The sequence below is a fragment of the Limulus polyphemus genome, unplaced genomic scaffold (assembly GCF_000517525.1).
Source record: "Limulus polyphemus unplaced genomic scaffold, Limulus_polyphemus-2.1.2 Scaffold1383, whole genome shotgun sequence".
Classification (NCBI taxonomy): Eukaryota; Metazoa; Arthropoda; class Merostomata; order Xiphosura; family Limulidae; genus Limulus; species Limulus polyphemus.
In genome coordinates, this window is record NW_013666993.1 from 153,740 (window position 1) to 160,196 (window position 6,457).

The following is a 6,457-nucleotide window of genomic DNA, read 5'->3' on the forward strand; positions in this document are numbered from 1 at the left end:
TACCACTGATGTGACTGTTACCAATGATAGGACGTTTCCTGATGAAGCAGATGAACCCCACATGAAGAAGAAGCCAACGAGACAGAGACCAGTACGGAAGAAGATTCGTCCCGTAAAATTAAGAGACTTTGTTGAATTTTAATTTTGTGTTTGTAAATTCTGTACATTTAATTAAGTTATTGTTAATTGTTTATTGGTTTAATGTAAGTGGCTATTGTTCGGGACGAACAATACTAAGGAAGGGGCAGTGTTACGACAGCGGGGGTCACGTGACGCTAGTAACGCGTCATATTCTCGAACGTTCACCTCCCTTCCTGAAGTCTCGAGAGGCAACTAGATATGCGATAATCTTGTATATATAAGCCGCCAAGAAGTGACGGCAACAATATGTAATTGACAGTTGAGTCGAGCACGTGAGACGTTCATTGTGAATTATAGCGTTTGTTATAGCGCGACTGTGGAAATTAATTGTATTGCAAAGCTGTATTCAGAAAGAATAAAGTAGTTTTATTTAAGAAAGGACTTGTATCGCTAAAGTTTCTTCGGAAAGAGTTTTTACGGAAAATTAACTAACGAACGGAGGCGTAACAGTATATTTTCAAAATAAAATATGCTACTTTTGCAGTTTAAACGGAAACGCCCACCATAACTACGTGGTGTCTTTTTATAAAATTGGTGGTGAATGACTTTTCGAACCCCGAATTTTAGCATTGTAAGTCCGAAAACTTACCGCTGACTAAATGGGGGACAGTGAATGATTGAAAAATAACAAAGGTTAAACAGAACACATACTTACCAAATGCACACGTAGCAAGCTTCCCGTTAAAAACTGTTGCTTAGCAGTTATGGAAAATAATTGGTGCAAAGAATAAATGTTTGTAATTTATCTTGCTGCAAACTTGCTTAGAAAAATTAGCAACAGAATGCCTGTACGGTTGATATTAACACCTGAAAATCAACCATTACATGTTACGAAAGCGATATAGCAAGAATAAGCAAATGTGTAGCTGTAAAAAAGAAATAAAAAATCGTTTAATCTTTATTTGTATGTTGTATCTCAAATTTGCCCAGTCGAAGGGGCAAGGGAGCATATGCTAACGCCTACAGGGCAAGGGAGCATATGCTAACGCCTACAGGGCAAGGAAACATATGTTAACGATTATTGATTTAATTATAGGACTAATCATTTAAACTAGGTCGTTTCCAGGGCAGCGATTCTCTAGGCTGATCTCATGCCTTTCAACACGCTCGATAGGGCACGTGAATAGACTGTTCACTTGCACACGACACCCAATTTTCTGCTTCCTGTCTAACTTCAATAATTCAAGCGACCGCATTTTAGGTCAGAAGCCGTGCGCTAATCTTACACGGGGAAATGAACGTCAAGTTCTAATAGTTAATTAATTAGCTTTATAATTTAATAATTCAACATACCAACTTGCTCTATTTTTTACCTTAGCTATGATTTTAAATCTTGAACGAAATACTAAAAGGGATCCGGTATAAATGCACAATAGGTATTCACATTTCTCCACTTTTTTCGTTTTTGTTCTTGAAAACATTTTTACCTATGTCACCTCTCATACATAAAAGGAAAAGCTTTTTTCAGTCTTATTAATCTCGCAATTGAAAGGTGCATTAATAAGAATATTTAAAATTTAGTAGTGCCTTCTGAACAAAATTATTAAAAATGAACCAAGATTTAGCAGTTTAGCCGTTCTTCTTATCTTAATCTTAATTCTTAGAGTCTTGAGATAATCTATTTTCTTATTCAGACGTGAGTAGACATCGGAAATGTAAGTTTAAAAGGCTATCTGCACTCCATCCAAGATAAAAAAGAAGACTCTGCAAAGTTCAGCATGTTGCAGCATGACTTTTGAACGTTGCTGCTCATAGGCGGCGAAAGCACTTTGAATCTGAAGGATAAAACCCTCGAGGAGCACCTTTCGCATTTTTACTGATTTGGCATAAAGAAATGCCACCTTATATTGAGCCAATAAGAATGCTGACAACTAGAACCCACCCTACATTTTAGGTTCTACATGCTGCTTTTAATGTTACAGTTTTTATTTTTGAAAATATGATTCAAATACTTTAAAAAAGTGGGGGAAACGTGTCCCCATTGCTTCCCAAGTTATTCTGCCTATGTCGCCGAGCGCACAGTTTAGAATAATGACCTGCCATTAGTGATAGGCGAGTGAGAGGAAAAGAAAAATGAATTTTGTTGGAGCTTGAAATAATGCAAAGAGCTATAGTAATCATTTGTATGTGGTGATGTACTATTTAACATGAAATTATGTTTATATTTTTTCGTTGATAAGTACAAAACTACACAGTGCAATCTGTGCTGTGCCAACTTCGGTTACCAAAACCTGATTTTTAGCGTTACAAACCCTCGGACTTACCGTTGAGCCATCTGGAACTATGTTAATATAGTTGGCTATTTCTAATAATATTTTGAAATATTCTAACTTCAGTCTATATTCGTTCACGTACTCAACTTTAGAAAGCCACGTCCAAATTTAAAAACAAAAATGAAGAAAAAATGTTTATTTAAATATAAAATAAAATATTAAAAACTGTTACATTAATTCCAAAATTTGTGGTCTTCAATTTTAGATTTAGTAAAATGTCTATTCCTTGCATTGATCTTCTAAAAATAATTAATGTAAAATTAAAATATATAAAAACAATATTTTTGTTAACAGAGAAAGGAAATTATTAAATGTTTATTACTTCTAAAGTAAGAGACAAAACGTTTCACTGGACAGAAATCTAGATATTAATCCTTAAATTACCGAATCATTTCTTTGTATTTCAGTAAAAGTAGATTCAACATATTGTGTAATGTTGTTTTCTTTTTGTATAAAGATATGACCCAAAACGTGATTTATTTCCTTAACAACAAACAGTTTCTGCGTAAATAGTTTAGAAAATGTGCTTAAAAAAGCCAGACACACGAGTACTTCTGTGGTTAAAACTTTCAAAGTTAACAAGGTCAGCCGAAATCACTATCTGTGTTTTGTGAGAGGGATTTGACAAGTTCAATTTTTGCCACATTCAAGGTAAAGAAATATTTTTTACAATAACTCTTGCGACGGTGTATTAAGATCCAACCATTATAAAACTATCTGAGCAGCTAAGTATCGAGAAAAGTAAAGTATACTTGGTTTGGTTGTTCTTAAGCGCACAATTAAACAATGGGTTATCTGTACTCTTCCCACCACGGGTAACGAAACCCGGTTTTAAGGGTCATAAGTAAAATATGCAGAAACATTGATAGAACAGTAAACTAAGCGAGATATAGAAATAATTGTGGAAAATGTGTATTGAAAGAGAATTCAGTACGTTAAGGAAATGTGTGATGAGGGAAAAAAACAACACGGAAACAATACTGTAAAAATAAACTAAGAGAGATACGAAATACAAAGATAAAAATGGAACTATATACTGTGAGAGAGAGATGGAAAAAAAAGTGTATCGACAGATATTAAAAATACAGAAAACATGATTGAAGTGTGTACTAAAGTAACTGAAATAGGAAGCGCAGAAACAGTGATGAAAATGTGTAGTGAAGAAAGTACAAAACAAAACAAAGAGGGAGAGAAACAATGATAGAAATGTGTGCTGAGAGTAACCAAAAACAATCATGACATAGGTGCTACGTGACAAACTAATTATTGAAATGTATATGTATATAAAAGTACATAAAGAAGCAGTCATGAAAGCTTATTTTGAGGAAGTCAAATACGCAAAAATATTTGTAGAAGTACTGAGGAAAAAATAATTGGAAATTGTACTGAGAAAAATACATAATCGAAAACATTTATGGAAATATTAAACAAAACAGTACGAGATATAAAACAGTGGTTAAAATATGTTTCTCAAAGAAATGAAAATTATAGACACAGTGACAATGATGGAAATGTTTCGTGAGCGACTAATGTATATATTGTATAAATACTTTATCTACAAAATGTAACACACACTGCAAAAAATATTTTGAATGTCAGAACCTCAAACCCTATTGTAATTAGTTTGCTTACTTCGGGAACTGAGAGCGACTTTAAACACATTTTACAGTTTCAGTTGGGAACTCCCAATAAAACTGTTTACCACTTTTAATTGACATAACTTTTTAATACGTAAAATAAAACTTTACAAAAGTACAAAAAATTGGGAAGGTTTAGTCCTACTTTTTGATTTTGCTTTGAGTTACATGACTTTTGACGTTATAAGGGGTATCAAGTTGGTTCTATACTAAACCGCTATAGGGCGCGATAGCTCCTACTGAGGCTAACAGGGTGCTTTCCATTCCATCTTAGTCCACCAGAGGGCGAGGTAATGAATTGATTATGACATCGTAAATGTTTGTTTGTTTGAAGTTAAACACAAAGCTACACAATGGGCTATTTGTGCCCTGCCCTCCACGGGTATCGAAACCCGAATTCTAGCGTTGTAAGTCCGCAGACATACCGCTGGGGGGCTATTGTAAATGCAACGGATAATCGAAGATTATTTTCAAATCACGTGAACCTATACATTTAATTCTTATTTGTATGATCTTATCTCTGAACAATAAAATATTTTAATTGTTAATTAATTCAATATAAGGCGAATATATAATCTCGTGGTCAGTGACATAAAAATCATTGTTGGTAAGGTTTATTCACTTGAACGAAGTATATGTTGATAAAGTAATTCGCGACACGATTACAAAGTTGATTCGACGTCATATTGAACTTGGGCTTGAATTTTGGCTACAAACTTTCTGACACTTAAGTCTTTACTATACGACAGCTTTATTATCTCTATAAAAACTTAATGAATAAATTTTTATCTTGGAATTTCATATTTTATCATGTCATAAATTTAGCGTGCGTCATCAAATCTTCTGTAATATAACAAACAAAAAACATTGTTTTTCAACGTGTTTGTAACAGTTTGATTTTTCCATAGTGTATTCTGTGATTCATATACAGATATTTATTTATTCATTAGTTTTAAGTTGCATTTAATTTGTCATTATCTACATATTATTTTAGAGAGCTGTTACCTTTCTAAACTTACATTAATTCTAATTTTATATATGCATTATTGAATTCTATATATATCTGTACAAGTATTGAAACTTGTAAAAACAATAGCTTCAATCGTCATAACGAAACTGAAAAAAGTGTATATTTTTAAGATAGCTTTCCATAACCAGTATATCATGTTAACCAAATAAAATTAAATACGTTTATGTTTTGTCAAAAGACACAATCTGATCAAATACACGGTCAGTCGTAGCTATGTGGTTAGCGCTGTCAGACTGCAAGAGGGATCAAGGTTCGAGTCCTGTAGCCGCAAAACTGCGCTCTGCACTTTAGGGTCTTAGGTGCGCTATAAGAGTGACACTCAAATCCCACTATTCAATTATAGTGGCCAATAAGTTGGTGGATGCTGTTGCTTAGTTACCTTCTCTCTATCAGTTCAAAATTAGGGACGATTATGTGCAGATAGTTCTTATGTAGCTTTACTGGAATATCCGAAACAAACATACAAACTGATATTTTGTATTTATCAAAATGAATGATTTTTCCGTAGAACGTTTATAAATGAAAACGGCGATAATTTTGTTGTATATCAGTGTATTAGAGCTTTACTATAAATTGTTGATATGTCTGTCAGTCTGTGTTTCTCTTAAGATACAATTAGAACAGATACCACATATTCAAAATCTAAAAAGTAGACAAAATAAACAAACTGTTTCAATGTAATTATAAATAGTGACACGAACATTTATGATCCGGTTCCTAACATTAAACACCAATATTAATATCTAGAGGTACGTATCTTGCCAATCAAGTGTGATATGAGTTGGAGTTTATTACCTTATGTGTCATAACATCGACTCATCATATTACTAAGTCTGGTTTTACAATATTACCTTGTGAGTATATTTTGATGTTGTACTGAACATAAATTTACTCAAATTAAAATATCACGAGACAAGTTAAGTGGTAGTCTTTTAGTTTGAATATTTTATATATAAAAAATTTAATACAAATTTAATGTTACAACTTACACTGAATCATGATTTTAAATTTTATCGCATGTTCATTTATAGTTGTAATTTACTTCATTAACCTGATAACTGCTAGTTCTTAAAGATGTTCAACCCTACTTACAAAACTATACCTCGAAAGAAAATCTGGCTTGTATAAGCCCAAACCCTTGTTGTTGTTATATTTTATTTCATATTATCCCACATTTCGTTGATGTATTAGGTCGGCAAGAAATTGATGTCGCTTTTATCATATGAAAAAACCCGAAAACATATATCACAACAAAACATTTAATAAATGAAATAGTCTCCATTCTTATCGATAAGGCTTTTTCATCTTACAATCAGGTTGTTAATGTCCTGATTAAAGAAATCATTTGGCTTTGAAGCAAAAAACATGACCATGTT